We start from the raw sequence: 21,090 nt of genomic DNA on the forward strand, positions 1-21,090 counted from the left end.
CAGAAGCAAAGTATTGTTCAAGGGCTCTGCCAATCCTGGGAAAAAAATTGTTTAGGAAGTACGTTTATCCTTTACCCTGAACTCCCACTTTCAACATCAGTTTATTATTCAGACTAATGTCATTTGACGTGAATCCATGAGTTTTAGCGGGTGAGCTTCCCTCTTTTCAGAGAAAAACAGTATTTCTGCAATTTACAATCCGTAAATAAAATCACAGGAGTTTGCAATCTTTGAGACTCACGATTTGTGAGAATACCATTTCATTAGTGTTTCATTACTTACAAGAAAATCTAGGCATTCTCCTAATTTTCATTTAAAAGTAGGATTTCACCCCTCAATCATGCGTATTTTTCAGTTAACAATGCTACTAAATTGTTTCTCAATTATAATCAGCCTGATCTGGAACAATGTGAAGCTTTAGTTAAAAATAATTTTTTGAGCACAATTATTTGTGTTTTTTGTAAAATAAAGAATTTCTTTTGAATCACTTTCGCCTCGATATCAATTTGAATCTCTGCTTAAGGCCCCAGCAATTCTGCCTTCCAGACACACAGTCCAGTATTGAGAAGAGATATTTTGATTACAGATTGATTCACTTTCCCGAGAATGAAAATGACGACAAGGTAACAGATTGCAAGTGAAATGAACACAGAAATGCGATAAGGTCGGATATAAATTTAAGCCTAAGCCATCAAAACGATGAAGCCACTGGAATCACTCCTGTCACATCGAGAACAATCAAACAATTTACGTTAATATTCCAACAGAAATCTGAAATCAAGCAACAAGACCCTAGGAGGATGTCGTAACAGTAAGTTAAACTTTTACTATAGTTTCACTAGAGGTATGCAAAGGGTGGAAGTCATTGCTTAAACTTGACTGCTCTCAGACTAACCATGACTGGCTCTGCTGGGCGACTGAATGAATCGCCTTGCTATAAGAAAAGGTTGCCTTATCCCAAACAGGAGGAAAGACAGCAAAGAATATGGGAAACAATACTGTGCGATAGATTCATCACGTTCTGCTATGTACAACTCCATCAGCCACTGACTGCAGCTATGGAAAAGCCTGCATCTCAAGATTGACTCCTCTTCCCAGTTGAAGAAGGACAGGATACAGAGAACAAGACAATCAAAGGAGAGAACAACACAAAACAGAAAAGAAAGCATTCTACGATTGGAACGTGCTAATTAGCCAGTAATAAACTTTTTTGTGTTATCTGCTTTGGCCACTATTATTGATGTCTATTTACAAGCATTAAACGTCTGTGCAGATGAGTAATGTGCTCTATTCCAGAAAAAGGGGGGGGTGGGGGGAGCCGGGTGGTTGTATCGGATTTCTGGGTCCCAGCCAGCCTGCTATGTATTTATATTCACGGATATGTCTCACAGTGTGAGACTGGATTACACTTGTTCCAGGCAAGTAAAACATTCTGCCAAGTTACTGAAATTATCAAAATATTTCAGGTGCATTAAGTTGTTATAAAACAAGCGCCACTTCCTGATTTAATGTCTGGTTAGAAGTACTTTTTCTACATCAGTACAAGGATAATTAACATTTAAAGCAAACAAAACTTAGAATTCAATTGCAAATATATTGCCATTCTTTGTATAAAACAGGAACTAAATAACCAAAACAAAACGTGTACTATGTCCACACTACTTGGCTCGGGCATGTCGATTGATGACGATATATCATTTTTGTTTACTAAAAGTTACAATAAATTATAAGTAGTTAATTTGGTGCACTCATCGGCAAGTTAATTTTTTAAAACTATTACTGGTATGAATTTGATCAGGGACTAATATACTTTCCCTGTTCCTATAAAGTCTCATGTTCTTTTTATTCCTTTAAAAAAAATGTCAAATGTTAATTTTCTCTTCTCGTCACCATTCAAAATATAAATCAGTGTAAGGCATTTTAGTAACTAAGTGGCAATTATTAGCCTAGAGAGTAAATACCAGCAGACTATTTGACCAAGGAAGGTGGGCAGGGGCACCCATTAACAGACAAACCCAATCCTGCTCTCACTTAACATCCATACAACTGCACTTTTCCGCCAGGACTGATTGGATAATGAGCAGGATCGGGAACATTGGCTGATTTCCCCCCTTCCCGCCACACCGCCCCCCCCCCCCCCCCTACCTAATCCAGAAATGTGGAAGCCAGTTGTAGCACTGGTATCACTATTCCGGCTGTGATAATAATACCGGACAGCTAACTTGCAAGTTCCGGTCGTATAGCTTGACAATGCACCATCATAGATGGTGCTGAGTGAAAGGATTGGGACGAAGGATTTTTAAATAGCTTATGTAGCTGCAGATGCAGCAAGAGACTTTGAACATGTATGTTAATTTACAAGGTAATGCACGTTCTAGTGGGACAAAAACACCAAGAACCTTGGCAGCTTCTTGCATTTCAGGATTGTACAAGTTAAGAGCTTGGCTCAAATTTTAAATTAATCTTAATAGGGCAAACACCACTTTGATATAGCCTTTGGCTATGTAGCTACTGGCAACGTACACCTTATATAATAGATTAAAATAACTAGTCTCAGTCCAGACAATGCCCCAGGGCCAGAGATGGGGAATCTGAGTGACTCATTCGCAGAATAACAGTACAAGATACTGGTTACAATGTTTGTGTCAGGGTGGATCCTATTAAATCAAAGTGGTTATTAAACCTGGGCATGTTTATGGATATGGCAGACTCTCCCAGCAGGCTCACAAGGTAATAGCTACAGATTTCTGCTGAGTAGCAAGAGGAGGGAATTTAATTTAATTTTCCTTTTTAAAAAAAAAGAACACGGACTTCTTTCATTTGTATTCCATCATCAGGGAATGTGTTGACACATGTCCAGGGGAGACACGGCCTGCCACTGGAGACATGATGTCTTCCCAGACCCACTTTAACACACATGTGTAATTAAAATAAATGACTCTCATTGTTCCGATCCATGAAGGTTAAACCTTTCAGCCATTTACAGCCACAGTGAACCAAGTCCACTCTTTGTCTTTTCTGTGCACCCATATGTATCTATAATTATTTCCCTACCATATCATTACTGCGTCTGGAGTAAATTTATGATACAACATTACAGATTTCAAATGCAAAATGATTCATGTCAGTTTAAAAATCAAAGTCATTAGTGTCAGTACCTTTTGTTTGGATTGAATGCTGGGCCCATTAATATTTAGCTGATGATTTTAAGGTTAGGCCAGAGGAAACCCGCCATGGCGTGTATTCGGTTAAAGGGGCTGTGCAGGCTGATGCTCCAGTGCAATACTGAGGGTGTGCTGCAGTGTTGAGAACGTCACCCGCCAAGTGGATGAGACGTTAAAGCTGAGTTCTACTCTAACAGGTGAACATTAAAGATCCTTTGGCATGATAGGAAGTAGAGCAAGGGAGTAGTCCTAAGTCCGGGCTAACAGTTCTCTCTCAGCCAACATCACCAAAGAACAGATCAACTAATCCTTCATCTCTCAGTTGTTTGTGGGATCTTGCTATGTGCACACTATCCGCCACATTTGCCTACGTGACAGTCACTGCACATCAAAGTCATTCACTTTCCGTTTAACAGCGAAAATGCAAGTTCAATTTAACTATTGAAAATGTTGCCTTCCTGGCTCTGAAGTGTCTAAACTGCTGGATCAATAGGCATAATAATTATGGTGACGGGAATTTTAAAGGGGTGGGTTGGGGTCGGGTGGGAAGTTAAGAGTTTAAAAATCTGAATTCCAATCAGAACTCGCCTCCAACCTGCCCACTTTTGGTTTTAACAGAGTCGCGACGGAGGGCAGGCATCCAACTCGTGTGCAAGAGGCGAGTCTTCCATTTAAATATTATAATGAGACAGGTGTGCCTCGGGTTTAACCACCATTTAAAATTTAACAGTGGCTGGTCAGGTTTCGCAGGCCTTGGGAAACCTGTCAGGTAATGGAAGGCGAGGACTGCTGGATCCAGGAGGTGAGTGCCTTTCCACTTAGCTCCAAATCCAACTTCCCTGCCTAACCCATCCCTCACAATCAGAGACCCCCTCTCCCCCACCGCCCTGAGGCCTCCGATCACCTTCCCAGCCCACTCCCACCCCCACCCCCACCAATGATCTTCAGGCTGCCCCCAATGTTTTCTGCCTCCCCCTCACCCCACTCTCCCAGCCCAATGCTCCTCCGGTTCCCAATGTTTTCTGCCTCCCCTCCACACCAGCCCCCCCTCCTCCCGCCGACGATCATCCTCTGGCCCCCACTCAATCTCTCCCTCCCTCCTCTCTATGGCTTAGTGCCACAGGCCTACCTGCCCGTAGCCAGCTGGCCTCTCCAACTGGCTAGCTGCGGGTGGGGAAACAAGAGGTTTAAAATGCAAATCAGGCCCTGCCCACAATATGCTCACAGGTTTGTAGAGCTGTTAAGTTGTGGGTGGCTTAGACAGTCACAAGATGTTCACAAGACTCAATAAAACCCCAGTCAGTTGGGTCTAGGCCATCCATGATGAGGGATGCAGTTGTGAGCCTAGAGGATGAACTGGTAATGTGTGTGTGATTGCGAAACCTTTGTTAATAAACCAACTAATTCTTAATCGCAATGTGTTGCTATGAATTCTTAAGCAAAGAACCCATGAAGCAAATTCACTACACCGCTCCCGGTTAAGCAATGCCTCGATTTCAAAATTCTCATCCTTGTTTTCAATCCCTCCATTGCCTTGTCCCTCCCTATCTCTGCGATCTCCTTCAGCACCTCCCCCTGAGATGTCTGCGCTCCTCTAATTCTGCCTTCTTGAACATCCCTAATTATAATCGCTCTACCATTGGTGGCCGTGCCTTCAGCTGCCTAGGCCCTAAGCTCTGGAATTCCCTGCCTAAACCTCTCCACCTGTCTGTTCTCCTTTAAGACACTCCTTAAAATCTATCTCTTTGATCGAGCTTTTGGTCACCTGCCCTAATTCCTCCTTATGTGGCTCATTATCAATTTTTTTTGTCTTATAATACTCCTGTGAAACGCCTTTGGGGCATTTTACTACACTAAAGACGGTATATAAATACAAGTTGTTGAAACACTGATAGCGGTTTGATGCAACTGATCAGCTTGCTTGGCCACTTCAGAGACCAGTTAAGAGTCAACCATGCTGGTGTGGGACAGGAGTCACGTATAGGCCAGAACGGGTAAGGATAGCAAGTTTACTTCCCTAAAGGACATCAGTGAACCGGTTGGGTTTTTCTATGACAATCCGGCAGCTTCGTGGGCACTTTTACTGGTACCAGCTTTTTATTTCCAGAAGTTTTAAACTGAATTCAAATTCTCAAACTGCCGTGTTGGAACACAGTGCACAGGTCCTCCGATACTTTACTACAAAATAACATGACTAACAGTAAATCCCAACCACACACAACAACAAAAAAAAGGGAATTGTAATATAAGGAACATCAACAAACATTAGTCATCTCATCATTTTAACTCCAAGGAGGTGGGGGGTGAGGGGGGTGAAAAAACCCCAAGACCACATCAAAAAACTTCAAACTCTGTTTAGAAAACACAGGCATCCTCTGAAGCTTCCTTATGCTGTTGGCTTCAGATATCAAAGCAGGAAGTAATGTGCAAGTAATATCCGAAAAAACACAAAAAAACGCCTCAAACTACCAATTAAAATTAAAAAGCAAAAATTACTGCAGATGTGAAAATCTGAAATCGTAACAGAAAAAGATGGGAAACACTCAGCAGGTTAATCTCTCTCTACAGATGCTTGCCTGACCTGCTGAGTGTTGCTAGCATTTTCTGTTTTTATTGCTTATTAAAATAGTTTTATGGAACAGATTATGTAGCGGGGAGGGGGGTGGTGTGTGTAAGAGATAGTAATTTAAAATGGTATTTCCTCCCCCTTCCTAAGACTTAAAATAAAAATAGGTTCGTATGTCTCATCTTTCCAGGCCCAAATACAGTTTTGTGTTAAACCTAATCAGAAAAGACACTTTTGGCTTAGATTTGAGCATCAAGACTGGCATCCAGGAAGAGCCAAGTATGCTGATCGCCACTTAGGTCATTGGCAGACAGCTGAAGTAGACACGCTTGGCTCTTTCAGCTGGACAATTCAGTTTTATTCCCCGTTGTGAGAGAGTGCATGAACCAGACCCCAGGAGACTGCTTTCATACCTGCGCCAAATGAAGTATGTCCGCTTAGGAGAGATCCAGACCTATCTGAAGGGGTACTTCACATTGAAAGTCTTCCACCTCCTCCCAGAATGGCATTCCCCTTTAAGTGGAAGGTGAGAATGTAATTATTATTACCTCTCCCCCGCCCCCAACATTCGTCAGTCCTGCACGCTTCAAAATACAAACTTTCTTTGTGAAAATTAGCAAGTTGCTTTTACAGCACATATCAATCAGTGAATGTTTGAACTATACAAACTATCAATAACTAACTATATAGTTGATTAAAAACCTTGAGTAGGGCATGCACTTCCTGGCCATAAACCTTACTTTGCGTTGTCACAATTTCTGGTCACGCTTTTCCGCTATCATTTCCCTTTTAACTTCGCTATGTCAACTGTCACAATGCAGTTGCAGGCTCTAACTAAGTGGCTTTGTGGAGTGAATTTCTTAAGTCCCTCTTGTCAACTTGTATAGAATAAAATTTCTATTCATCAATTCATCAATCACGGGGGTTAGCATTTGGTTTGACCTATATATAGCTAATTTGGACTTAGGCACAGGGAACACAATATCTTGCTGCTGACACCAAAGCAAGGGATTTGGCAGTTAGGCAGACTGCAAAATACTTTAGTAAGTTCGTCGAATGGGCAGGCAATTTAATGTGAAGAAGTGTGACATAATACATTTCAGGAGGAAAACCAAAAAGTATATACTCAATGGAAAGACTGTGCAGCAACTGAGATACCTCCATAGTTCAATTATATCACTCCTTGAAAGTATAGGTAGATTAAACCGTAAAAGTTGGGCCACAGTTGGAATACCCATTTAGGTACCCATTATAAAAAGGACATTAAAGCCATAGAGAGCATGTGGTGTAGATAAGTCATGGATAGGAATTTATAGTTCGGAGGAGAGACTTGAGATAGCAGAGAAGGCGAAGAGGAGATTTAGTAGAGGCTTGAAAATTAGGAGAGGTTTTTGATAGGGTAAATAGGGAAAGACTATTTTCTCTGATTGAGGAATAAACAATTTAAAATTGTGACTGAGAGACTGAGGAGAGAAGAGAAATTTCTTTATGCAGGGAATAGAATGCTTTGCAGCAGGAAGTGATTGAAGCAGAGGCAATTGCATTTTTAAGAGAACGGTGAAGCAGAGGAAGATATGGGCTACAAGGAATGATTGAGGCAGTGGGCTTAGTTCTGGCTCCAGTAAATAGCAAACAGGATGGACCAAACTGCTGTGATCCTATCATGTCACTTCTATCTGTGACTGTAATAATCCAAAAGGCAATGGTGATAACTACACAATCTCTGTGCTATCACTGACTCACTGAATGTAGTTTGGGGCATCATCAATGACTCAAGTCAGTTTTCAGCTTTATAATTCCCTTCAAAACAGCCACTATTCTCTATTGATCACAACAGCATGTTTCTTCACTTTGCTTTTATCTTCTGCCAAAAATATGTTGGTGGTAATTGCTGCAGATCAGGGAATATTTCACACAATGTGAGGCTGCCAGAATGAATCTGACAAGGCACATTTGAGAGAGGCAGTTTGCTTATGCTTGATTGATCACAAAGGCAGTAACAAAAACAGAGACTGTAGTACAGCATTTCTCCCCACACACAGCATGACAGGAGCAGATTACATCAAGTTCACACCTCGTACAGAGTGAGCAGGTAAATTCCCACTTCATAGAGCACGGGGGAAAGAGTGTTTTTAAAGTTTACTATACAAGGCATTAGTTTAGCAGAAACTCCATGCTCCCCAACAGCTTGAGGTTCCAGGTTTGATCATCTGTCTGTGCTGACTTAGCTGACCTATACCAGAGACAGCTGTAGGGGGCACGACAATAGGCCTCAGCACCTCTGAGTTAGGGAGAGGGGAACTGGTCAGGGTTCCTACTCCTCCGTGTGTGTGTGTGTGTGTGAGTGTCGAGCTCAGCTCTGATGCTCCATTTGGTCAAATCCCAGCTGACATTCACTGGCAAGGTTCAAACACGAATAATGGCAAGTAGGGTGAAGTATTGGAGGACATCTAGTCTTTTGAGAGAGGAGGCAGAAAATTGGCATGGAAAAACAAATCTATGCATTGCTTGCTCTGTTATGAGTTTGATCGGGAAATAGGGGATTCAGGATTTAAATGTGGTAAATTTTAATTCTAGGAGATTGCATCCTGCACTAATCTAGAAAAATGTAATTTTCCAATTTTAAATACAGTATTTTACCCAATGTGGTTAAATTATGCTTAACGCATGAAGCACCTGTGGATCTTAAGAAATGTCATATTATCTACATCATTGTTTTTAGAGCATTCATCACAGTTCAAGTTGTTATAATCTGGAGTGCACTGCCTGAAAGAATGGTGGAAGCAGATTCAATAGTAACTTTGAAAATGGAATGGCTATGTGAAAAATCAGGAGAAGGGACTAATTGGATAGTTCTTTCAAAGAGCCAGCACAGGCATGATGGGCCGAATGGCCCCTTCTGTTCTGTCTAAATCAATGATTCAGTGTAAAAAGTACAGAAAAAAGAAAGTTGGTTAGTTCATGCTGTTTTCCAAACTGAAACCAGAAATTTACAAGCAAGTTCTAATCTGCAAATTTACCTCACGAAATAGCAATTAAACTCTGACTGACCTCACCTTCTGTTTACTTACTGCAATTGGACTTTGTGCCCTTAAAATGACTGGCTACTTAAACACGTCGCCACCTTAGCAGCAGACTAAATCAAAACAGCAGTATTATCCAGTTTCCCATGAGCATCACAACACGACATCTATTAGTATTCATAAAATGTACAGACTGATGAACTGTATCAAACCTGAAGTGCTCCTTTAAAAAGAAAAAACCCACTTCATTTAAAACCATATTCAGTTAAGGTATTTTCTCCCCTTGAGTCACTTTACTCTGTGTTTCATCCCAACTTAAGACAACTATCTCATCCCAGCCTCTGCTGCTCCAAGACCATTCCTTCAGAGGTTTGTGAGAGCAGTTGAGTAGAAATGTCCCTCCTTGTGGAAGAGCTTGACCTCTGCTCTATATTACCCTATATCTACACGAAGGGGCTTATGGACATTAATCCACATCCTGCTACTGCACAGTGATGCTCAAATGTTGCACTTATTAAAGGGATTCTTACAATCAGCAGGGAACCAAGAATTTGACTTTGTGATGGCACTGTGTGTTAACTTTTCATATATTCACCTTCTAACCCCTTACATTACCAACAATTTTGAACTACTTCTGCTAGCTGACTTTGATCTTTTCCAATTCTCATATATACGTCTGTCCAATCCTCCCCTCATTTTCTACTCCTGGCCTCACTCAATGTTTCTGCCCACATCAAACAAATGTCAAATAAGGGCTCCACAGATGCTCATCAGAGACCAATATTACAGCTAGTTATTGTCCAAAATTCAACCAAAACTCATAAAAAAATGTTTATGGGTAAAATGAGAAAGTAAACAGAGCACAGCTTCAGATTTTAAAAAAATCTTCATATCTATTCTAATTTGAAAATGGGATCGTCATTGACAAGACCAAATTATAACAAATATATATTTTTAAGCACAATACATATACGTGCAACAGATTAGGGTTTTAAACCCATCTTACTGCGCAATACTAGTAATTGCCACAGGTTACACAGAAAGGTCATTCTAATTTGACGTTCGTCCTTAAAGATGCATTATCTCCCTCTTTGGAAAGCTTTTCTACGAGGCTCACTTTCTGGAGCACTCAGCACTGAAACTCTACGGTGTGCATCAAGTCCTGCAGAGCAAACTTTCACGATGCTGCTTTTGTGGGGCTATGCATTTTTTTAAAAAAGACAGATCATTTGAAAAGCTAGTGGAAGGGCTTGTTGATGTGACTGGCAATTAATCTGCAACCATTATTGAAAGGGACTGCCAAATATTTTTAAAGGCATTTAGAAATCCAAATCTGCTGCGTGCGTGCGTATGTACTGTGTCATATTTTAAAACAGGAACGATCAATTTGTTTGAGCTCAGTCCTTTAGGGTTGTTCTGAAAAATGGTGGGAATTCCACTTTCAAACATATCTGGAAAGGAAGGTGACGATGGTTTGACTTGGTTTTACAAAGTTATGTTACTGGTATTCTAAATCAAGGCTGAAGTTTCTGTGCCTTGCTCACTCTGGGTATTTCCTCTATCAGTCCTCTATCCTATGAGTTAATCGGATAAAGCTGATTAATGGTCGAGATGATTGTGGTGATGCAGTTATTCCCTTCCCCCAAAATCCAAACTTTCAGAGCAATCTTATTTCTATGACAAAGCATTAACAAGTACTTGAGCCCAGATATGTAATTTAAGATGAGGTTAGATCTGGATTCACTATATTTATTACTTTAAAAAAAAAAGTTTCTCTCAATCACTACTTATTCACAACTATTCCCTGACCTAGAGGCTTGGCAGGCAAACTATTCCCAAACTTCAGCCTACTGAACCTGCAGCTGGGTTGTTTCACTCTCCAAACACCCTTTTGATTTATGAGGAAGGACTTCCCCGTTGACTTTAGAAGCACACCACGGGGGAATCCTTGGGAGAGCCTAAACTTATCCATTCAGTGTTGCAGTACATCAGTGCACTGGTCTGCTCATGCCGCTGGCTGTATCCTCTCTATTTTTTCACCCCCTCTAAAGAGTGCACTTTCTCACCATTCCCGGGCTAAGAGGGCAGCCAAATGACTTACCCCCTCCCTGCCCTCTAACAATAATAGCAATAGAGCCGATGCTGGTGAGCGACCGTTATTTTGTTTGTCTGCTTGGCCTTCGATGAGTGTCGTCTGTTGACATTAGAAACTAGAACAAGCCTCTGTTATTTACGAAACCATGTTTGTGAGCCTGCATGCTGCATCTCTGTGACACAAACATTGCTACACAAATATGCAGGGCCACCACACTGACTATAAATAAATTGCACCTAAAGCCATCACTTTCTAAGGCTATGTAGCCAAAGTACATAAAAGTGTCATAAATGCTGCAAACCCAAGTTTTCTCTCACCCAAGTTTCCATCTCTTCCTAGTCGTCCTCCCCACCCCAACCACCAATTTACACGCCTGTTCCAGACAGTGAGTTGTGCTGGGTTATGATTCCTTGAGTACCAAAACCCTTTTGATATCACAGCCAAGTGTACATTCTCCTTGTATAAGCCTAGACACTAAGGGGGGGCTCATTTTAACCTGAGTTACCAGGCGAGAATCCCATGGGATTGGGTGGAACGCTGGTTTTACACCCGCCACTGACTTCAATGGACAGTAAATCCGGGCGGGATGTAAAACCGGCGTTGCTCCCGATCCCGTCAGTTTCCCAACGGGCGGGTTAGGTTCAAATGGCCCTCTAGGTGCTATTAGGCAATTTAACCATGGAGGAAAGCCAAGTCTGAATCTGTCCTTATCTGAACTCCACGAGAACATGCTTTCCAACAAGCACCACTGAATACTTACCAGGTGCTGAAACCCTGGCTGATTCTTTTCCCTCCTATTTAGACTGTTGAGTCCTATTGTAATGCCCCTACCTCCGCCCCAGCTGAGATTAGCTAAGACAGCACAAACCAGAGATCCAACTTGGCACCTTCCTGGTCTGCAAGGCCAGTCAGTGCACTTCCCCCCTGAACTCAGGATAAGGGGAAGGCCATTTAAGACTGAGATGAGGAGGAATTTCGTCACTCAGAGGGCTGTGAATCTTTGGAATTCTCTACCTAAAGGGCTGTGGATGTTGAGTCGTTGAGTATACTCAAGGCTGAGATTGATCGATTTTTGGACTCTCGAGGAATCAAGGGATATGGAGATAGGAAGGGAAAGTGGAGTTGAGGTCGAAGACTCAACCATGATCTTATTAAATGGCAGAGCAGGCTCGAGGGGCCGTAGAGCCTACTCCTGCTCCTAATTCTTATGAACCATTAAAGGGGAAAGAGCTTTATCCTTTCTAAGTTCATGTTCAGTGTAACTGCAGTAGTTTTTATTGCTGAACTGTATTCTTGTTGCTTGGGTTTGTAGAAGAATATGGAATGTCCGCTCAAGTTCAAATGATGAGTTCTGCAAACCAAGTATTTGTATATTTAGAATTGCGGCAGAGACGAACCAGAGAGTGAAAAGAGGCGCAGCCAGTGAAGGTGGTGCAATTGAAGCGAGAAAGCTTGGAAAGTGACATGTTAACATGCTGCAATTAAAAAGCTGGACTGAAGAATTGGATCTTCATCACAGAAGAGCTTCACCTGCAGTCATCCAAAGCCTGGAGTAGATACAAATACTAAAGGCTAGTATTTGCAGTTTATATTTCATTTTGCAATTGTTGTGTGTAATTCTCCTAAATGGTCACTTTCACTGAACGATATTAAAAATAATCCTTTTTGCTTCTATTTCTAGACAATGGAAATATTTAGCTCAGAATGAAATCAGTTCAACTTGAGTCAAAGGCAAATGGTTTCTGAAATTAAAATGATTGCACAAGTGGGAGCAAAGTCTAAAGATATGTAAAATGACGTGTCATTGAATAGAGCGTAACTAACTTTCCCATGAGGGGAATGGAAGGGGAAAAAACCGAGACAGGTCAATATGGTTGCTTACATGTAACACCTGGAAATCTGAAAGAGGCTTGTGAACAGATGACAATCATAGCCATCCCCCCCACCCCCCAAATGCAAGATGATATGAGCTGGATTGGGCCCCAAGAAGCGAAGAATTATGTGGGGAACATCAATAAAATTAAAGACTTTTTATCTTTAGACATGTTTATTTTGAAATCTCAGCCCCTTTAAAAATAAAAAGGTGACAATATACAGGGACTCTGATTCTAGATGTAGTGCCAAAGTGATAATGGCCAAAGGTTAAGCAGTTGTTAACTAGCCCCTATTTGTTTTTCAGTGATTGTGAAAAGTTAAAGGAAAGTTTACATTCCACTGGGATCTAAGGTTATGTGAGGAACTATCATGGAAAGTGGCCTAAGTGAGATATGCTGCTGTAAGTACCGAGGGAAGAAAATGTAGGTGATGTTTATAAAGGTGATTACTTATAGTCAACGCCTCTGGTTTCAGTTTCTTCATGATATAAAAAATGAAAGATATGCAACGTGATCTTCAAAACACAGCCAACAAATGGTGGAATCTCATGTAATGAAAACAGAATTTGGCCTACTCAGTTACCCTAACCAGGTCCTCATTATAGGTAATAGCAGCCTCCTTATAGATGCTAGCCAAGGCCAGCAACCTGCAGAAATGAGGTGGTAAAAATCCTACAGGACGACATTGCCCCTTTCTATAAGGCTCGGGGCCACCTGAAAGCGGCGGCCACAGCTCGGTGTGGAGGGGCCACTACTTTTGATATTACCCTCCTTTACTTTTGCAGCAGTGTAGGGGAACGCAACACCCGTTTTCCCGCCGTGCAGGGCACACACCGACCCTTTCCAAAATTGCCCCTTTCTATGGCTGGGCGACATGGCCGCCCTTAAAGGAGAAGTGGCACTGCTGGCGACTCCCATGTTATTTTTGTTTGTCGGTTGACTGCCAGGTCGGCCGACAATTATGTCTGCAGGTTTGGCCGGGCCACCAACAAGCCGCCTGTGTGTGCCAGGCTGCTGGCTCGGCCGAAACCCTCCCTGGTGGCCCAGTGTTTGCCACTAAAGTAGCTGCAGAGTTCGCTGTGGCCCTCCCCTTTAACCGAGGGGGAAGGAATGCTGTGACACTCCAGCGCAATGACGATTTGAAGTGTCAGCCACTCTGACCCCCCCCCCCCCCCACATCCGCCCCTCTAGTGATGGCTTCTCCGACCCGATCGCAATTCCGCCCCTCTCCTCACACCAACATCGCTCCGACCGGAAACATCACCCAAAAAGCTTAATTTCTCCAGATTGTCCGCCCCATGCATTGGGGCGGATGGAACACTTCAAAAGCAGACGGTGTGACTCATTTCAGGCAGAGGGCAATTTAGCCCCTAATATCTCAAATAATAAAAGCAACACTTGACTTACTCAGTCACTGTAAACCAGTGGGCTTGCATATGCAGTCCCATAATATGAAGGGAAAAGGAACTATCTTTCTGCTACTTTACAAGATGCAAATGAAAACTGAAGCACATAAACCCTCGATGGGCCCAAGTTTTAATTGCAAGTTCAACAGCTGCTTTAATCTTACATTGTTAATGTATCAGAGCAGCTGTCCCACAGATGGCAAACAATATCAGTTTGAGGTAGAATCTTTATGATTTTCTTTTGTATGTGTGGCATAGCAGTATTAGATAGAAAGTGATCTCATATGCATTAAATAGAAACAATCTGTTTATAGTTTTATCCACCCATAAAGCCCCGCCCTCTTGGATGCAAATATGGTTTGATTTGTAACCAACGTCAGTAAAAATGCAATTCTCTCCCCACAGCAATGCGTTTTCTTCATTTTTCCGTGGTTTGGGATTAAAAAGCTGTCCAACACCATTGACTGCTCTCCAACCATTGTTAGAGAAGATTGGTAATCAACAAACAACTTGTTTAACCGTGTCTGTTTGGTAGCACTCTCTCCACTGGGTCATAAGGTTTTGGCTACAGCACATAGTCTGGCGTTCCAATGCAGAACTAAGGGAATGCTGCACTGTTGGATGTATAGTCCTTGAGATAAGATGGTGAAAGATGATGTGGCACTATTTGTAGAGCAATGGCTTCTTTCTGGTATCGTAGCCAATATTTTTCTCAGCCAGTCCCACCACAAAAGGGTGCACTGATTGTGCATTGCGAAGATTAGCATATGAGGGAAAAAGGAATAGAGGATTATGCTGACACAGTTAGATGAGGAAAGACGAGAGGAGGCTCGAGTGCAGCATAAACACTGGCATGGACTGGTTGGGCCGAATGGCCTGTTTCTGTGTTATATATCCTATGTAACATCAGTGCATTTCAATACTTGCACTGGAATAGTCCACATCAAAACTAGATTATTGTGTGAAGTGCTTTCAGATGTTTTGGCATAATATGGACTATGTAAGTATTGAAATGCACTAATAAGAAGTCAATGATGTTGTTTTTTCCTCCCTGGAATGTAAATTTCTCCATTAGCATCTTATATTTCAACTAGTAACTAGTGCATTATGTATAAATAACCTGTCTCCCAGACCATTTTCTCCATAAGCCCAATTGCTGTTAATGTTGCACAGTCAAATAGGAGTGTTGGCTAAAGAACTCCTTACTTCTTTGCTAAATGCAACTACGCAGGTTTACAGGAGCCGTACCTATGTCTGTGGCCTATACGGACCTGATTATGGATAAGGAAGGATAGACCAGGAATAAAAGTCCCAAATTGGGGAAAAGCTAACTTTGCTAAGTTGAGGAGTGACTTGGCCACAGTGGACTGGAAACAGCTACTTGTAGGTAAATCAGTGTCGGAACAGTGGGAGGTATTCAAGGAGGAAATCCGGAGGGCTCAGGCCAAACAAGTGCCCCGAAAGAAAAAGGATGGGAATAACAATTCTAGAGTCCCCTGGATGTCTAGGGACTTATAGGGGAGGATAAAGAATAAAAGGGAAGCTTATGTCATATACCAACAGCTAAATATTGTAGAATCTTTGGAAGAATATAGAAAGTTCATTAGGAATGCTAAGAAAGAACATGAAAAATTCTTGGCAAGTAAAATTAAGGAAAACCCAAAGATGTTCTATAAATAAATTAAGAGTAAGAGGGTAGCTAAAGAAAGGGTAGGGCCGATTAGAGACCATGAGAGTAATCTTTATGTGGTGGCGGAAGATGTTGGTATGGTTCTTAATGAATACTTTGCGTCTGTTTTCACAAAGGAAAGGGGCAATGCAGATACTGCTATCGAGGAGGAGTGTGAAATTCTGGATGAAATAAACATAGTGTGAGAGGATGTATTAAGGGGTTTAACAGCTTTAAAAGTACATAAGTCTCCATTCCCGGATGAAATGCATCCCAGGCTGTTGAGTGAAGTAAAAGAGGAAATAGTAGAGGCCTTGACCATCATTTTCCAGTCCTCTTTAGATTTGGGCATGGTGCTGGAGGACTGCTAATGTTTAAGAAGGGAGAAAGGGATAGGCCGAGCAATTACAGGCCTGTCAGCCTAACCTCAGTGGTGGGAAAATTATTGGAGAAAATCCTGAAAGACAGGATAAATCTACATTTAGAAAGGCAAGGATTAATTAGGGACAGTCAACACGGATTTGTTAAGGAATACGATGCAGTGTATATGGACTTTAGCAAAGCTTTTGATAAGGTCCCACATGGTGGACTGGTCACGAAGGTTAAAGCCAATGGGATCCAGGGCAAAGTGGCAAGTTGGATCCAAAATTGGCTTAGAGGTATGAAGCAAAGGGTAATGGTTGATGGATGTTTTTGTGACTGGAAGGATGTTTCCAGTGGGGTTCCGCAGGGCTCAGTACTGGGTCCCTTGCTTTTTGTGGTATACATCAATGATCTAGATTTGAATATAGGGAGTATGATTAAGAAGTTTGCAGATGACACTAAAATTGGCTGTGTGGTTGATAATGAAGAGGAAAGTCATGGGCTGCAGGAGGATATCAATCTACTGGTCAGGTGGGCAGAGCAGTGGCAAATGGAATTTAATTCGGAGAAGTGTGAGGTAATGCACTTGGAGAGGGCTAATAAGGAAAGGGTATATACATTAAGTGATAGGCCACTTAAAAGTGTAGATGAACAAAGGGACCTTGGAGTGCTTGTCCACAGATCCCTGAAAGTAGCAGGCCAGGTGGATAAGGTGGTTAAGAAGGCATACGGAATGCTTGCCTTTATTGGCCGAGGCATAGAATATAAGAGCAAGGAGGTTATGCTTAAATTGTATAACACTCTGGTTAGGCCACAGCTGGAGTACCGCGTGTCGTCCTGGTCGCCGTATTATAGGAAGGACGTGATTGCACTGGCGAGGGTGCGGAGGAGATTTACTAGGATGCAGCCTGGAATGGAGAATATTAGCTATGAGGAAAGATTAGATAGGCTGGGTTTGTTCTCATTGGAACAGAGGAGGCTGAGAGGAGACCTCATTGAGGAATATAAAATTTTGAGGGGCCTGGATATAGTGGATAGCAAGGGCCTATTTCTCTTGGTGGAGGGGTCAATTCTGGGGGGAGGGGGGATGGGGGCATAGTTTCAAGGTAGTCGATGGAAGGTTTAGAGGGAGGGGATTTGAGGGGAGGCTTCTTCACGCAGAGGGTGGTGGGGGTCTGGAACTCACTGCTTGGAAGGGTGGTGGATGCAGAAACCCTCATCGCATTTAAAAGGTGCTTGGATGGACACTTGAAGTGAAGTAACCTGCAGGGTTAAGGACCTAGAGCTGGTAAGTGGGATTAAACTAATGTTTTTCTAACTCCTGGCATTACTATTTGAATTTGGGCCATCATCCCTTTTGTCTCTAATCTCTCCTGTCTTCCAACCTATCACAGACCTTTCCTTTTGTTCTTTCTTCCCCTCCCCCTTTCAGTGCTTGTGAAGAATCCATTCTTTCCGAACACTCTCCAGTTCTGATGAAGGGTCATCGACCTGAAACGTTAACTCTGCGTCCTCTCCACAGATGCTGCCTGACCTGCTGAGATTTCCAGCATTTTCTGTTTTTATTCCAGATTCCAGCATCCGCAGTATTTTGCTTTTGTATTAGACCGGGTAACCTCTTGCTGGCTGGCGCAGATACAATGGTAAGTACTGCAGGGAATCGAATACGGCCAGGGTGATCTCCTGGACTAATTTCGATCACCTGATTGGGTCGGAGAGGACTTTTCCCAGATTTTTTTTCCCCAATTGGCCTGTTTTTTTTTCCTCTCCCAGGAGATCACATGGCTCCAGTTGGGGTGGAGTGTAGAATGTTTCAATGCAAGGGGTGTCGCAGTTGTGTGGGGCGGACTGGTTGGGCTGGGTGCTCTTTACCTTTCTGTCATAGTTCATTGTTCATAGGTTTATATGTAACCTTCAGGGCTGCTGACCGAGGGCCATGCGGCTCTTTATCGGCCGGCACGGACACAATGGGCCGAAATAGCCTCCTTCTGCGCTGTAAATTTCTATGTTTCCATGACCCATGGTAGGCAAGGGTTACAAAAACATAAAATAGCTCCTATCGCAGGTAACAACTATATATAACAGATAATAACAAGCTGTAGATTCTTAAGGGGTAGAGCAATACAAAAGAAGACGACTTTTAAAATTATTTTTTGTGTGCTTTTGTTGACATTTTTAAAATGCATTTCTTTTTGTTTTACTGCATTTTTCACCCTGCTGGTTCAGTTATATTTCTGCTTTTCTTTCAAGTTCTCTACCTTGTCCACATTATACTGGCTCTATGTCTCCTCCCCTGGAACTGAAGCACACAATACTCTTACACCCTGTAACCTGCTAAACTAACACCACACTACTTCCCTTTGTGAGTGAAAATATCTAGTCAGACAATTGGCTATGCAAATCTAAACCATCCAATCAGATGCCCAAATTTTCTCAGACCTGTTACCCGATTAAGCTGTTGAGGGTATAAAGAGGTTCCCTCTGGCCAGCCAGCAGAGACACTGTCACTAACAATGGGTTGCAATCAAATTGTAAAATGACAACAGCTGGACAAACCCGTGTGGTTAACCAACATATACTTATATGGGGAAAGCACATCAGTTTACAGAAATTCATATGATCAAAACACAACATGAACACACGATTTAGGAATAAAAAGGAATATCCAACTTTATGACGATATGGAATAATTAATTCATGGCAGGTTTGTGATTCTCGTATGTAATTTCCAAAACGGTGGATGTGAAAAAGGTTCATTGTTTCTCAGAACAAGTGTCCTTGATTCACAGCCACTTTCAAAAATCCTAATAGTACCTATGGTTTGCTGCTTAGTTATTGGAATATAGTTAACATTTTATCTTTCAATTATATTTATGCGCTGGACGTAAATCACCAAGTGTATTAACAGTTCCACCAATGTTTCCCCTACCCTCCTGAAATCATTCACTCCTGGCTGCAATAGATTTCATAGGCACCTCCCTCAATGCCTATTCTCCATGTGTGTGCTGAGACATTGTTTGTAGTTAATGTGACTGCGCTTGGAGAGGTAGACTATCACGGCCAATCTTCAACCGACCTGCTTCCTGTAAGGGTCGCTGGATAGTGGCCAGGAGCAGGCACCCTTGCTGATTTATACTCTCTAACCAGAGGGCACTGAGCCCAGTTGTAGTCACCCTGTTCAGATAATTCAGCCCAGACGAGAGATTGAACCTATAACCTTCCTGATTTCGTAAGACTCAGCTAATCACTGCTTTAGCCAGCTGAGACACTGGTAGAGCCGCTTTCAATTTAGAAAAGAAACTTCCTACCCTTCTTCCTGATGAGACATTTTAATAAAACTTAAGTGCAGTAACTTACAACTTGTGGCTATGAAAAGATGGCTTATTTCAAGATAACTCGCTGGCGCCCACTATCTGTGTTAATGTTTTACCTGTTAATGCTGTGACAGAAAATCAGTACAGACTATCACAGAAACCTCGAACAGTATTTATGAACTGCAAATCACCCAAATCAGCCTCTTCTGGTTAAAGTAATTTGATTTTTTTTTTAAATAACTTACTCATTAGCTTAATAAATGACTGGAATATCCTATCAAAAGGTTACTTCCAGGAGCTCTTGAAAGTTCAATGGCTAAAGGCACCATGATGCTGAGTCACACAGACAAGGATGGTCCCAGGTTTAATTCCCATGCCTATGTTGTTGGCCGATCTTGGGCCAAGCAGTAGAATTTCACTGTGCCCCCAGAGTAGAGACAGGAAACATCTGACATTACTCCCATTCTTAATTGCTGTCCTGCTGCAAATTCCACCTCCATAGGATGCAAATGAGAACAGAATTGGGCTTGTACATGATGTCCCTACAGTTGAACAGCCTCACACGTGCACAATGCTCACTTGGGCATGGTATTGGGGCACTGTCAGCACCTACAGTACTGTATCCTACTATTAAGAAGTCATCTTCAGGAGTTGAGGGTGGGGGGAAATATGGTGTTGGCGGGAAGGAAAGAAGGAGGAAAAAACCTACCCTTTACAATGTGATAGTAAGAAAGCTTCAATTAATCTGTTTTAGATTAACAGCTTCATGAAGGATGCTTTAGTGATCGAAATCACGGTGTTACAATCAAAAATCTACTGAATAAAATGCATTCGCAGATACCATAATATTCCTTTTACAGTATAAAAAAAAGTTGCAAATATACTATGCAATACTAAATTGTACCATCTGTCTTCCCATTATGGTGAGAACCGGTTATGATTATTGTGGCTTTGGTTAACAAAAAAGGCATTAATATGCTGGTCTAGTGTCATGGTTAGATCTGAGCTCTTGCCAAGAATGGCAGATGCTTTCGATAAGGCTGGCATTAGACACTGCCAGGAAGAGCGAGTGTTGCCGGGCTGCTGGGTCTCCTCTCGGAATTACACTCTGGTTTATGCTATTGGTATGCCACGGTAAAATGCATTATCAGTTATGTGATAAAAAATGTGCTGATCTAATTGTTCCTACATTACTGTATCATCTGAAACTGGACATGGTTCTCATTACTGATCAATATCCAGCAATTACTGGTGAAAGTGCATTTGTGTGGAACGTCAGGTGAGAACGGAATCAGGTTGGATTATGATGCCTCTTGTGGTTAAATTGCCAATTGACACTAGGACTTATGGATGAAGAATGGTTCCATGGGTGAGATACCAGTATTCTGCCAATGCTAACCATGCAAAGTACTCCAGCGTGATTCAGGAGAGGAGGTTTTACAGAAATTTCCCCTGAACTGTAGCTGAATTGGATGACAGATTGTAAAATCTCTAACAGAGAAGATCATGTCTTATGATTCGGCCCAATCAGTATCTCTATAATCCTCAGTTCCTATTCTGATATTGATGAAGCTCCACTTTAAGGGTGGCGCATTATACTGTAGAGTATTTTTAAA

The 21,090-nt window shown here is 42.0% G+C and overlaps 1 protein-coding gene and 1 long non-coding RNA gene across 11 annotated transcripts in view; one reads left to right on the forward strand and one right to left on the reverse strand.

The window, feature by feature from the left end:
- The window catches only part of LOC139267437 (uncharacterized), a 584,220-nt gene extending 571,038 nt beyond the window's left edge, over positions 1-13,182 (forward strand). For 4 of the 7 annotated variants that reach the window (XR_011593903.1, XR_011593902.1, XR_011593904.1 and 1 more), the window contains 3 exons: positions 587-811; positions 12,227-12,419; positions 13,028-13,182. This is a non-coding gene — a long non-coding RNA (uncharacterized lncRNA). Of the gene's footprint in view, positions 1-586; positions 812-946; positions 1,198-12,160; positions 12,420-13,027 lie in introns of all 7 variants that reach the window. The other 3 variants (XR_011593905.1, XR_011593907.1, XR_011593906.1) reach the window with 3 other exon arrangements.
- Positions 1-21,090, reverse strand: part of LOC139267436 (bcl-2-like protein 11) — a 39,872-nt gene that overhangs the window by 7,779 nt on the left and 11,003 nt on the right. Inside the window, exon 5 of one of the 4 annotated variants that reach the window (XR_011593901.1) lies at positions 6,144-6,243. The exons of the other annotated variants lie outside the window; for them this stretch is intronic. The gene's annotated coding sequence lies outside the window, so the exon portion shown is untranslated. The remainder of the gene's footprint in view (positions 1-6,143; positions 6,244-21,090) is intronic. 4 annotated transcript variants of the gene reach the window in all.

Source organism: Pristiophorus japonicus, chromosome 7 (genome assembly GCF_044704955.1).
Source record: "Pristiophorus japonicus isolate sPriJap1 chromosome 7, sPriJap1.hap1, whole genome shotgun sequence".
NCBI lineage: Eukaryota > Metazoa > Chordata > Chondrichthyes > Pristiophoridae > Pristiophorus > Pristiophorus japonicus.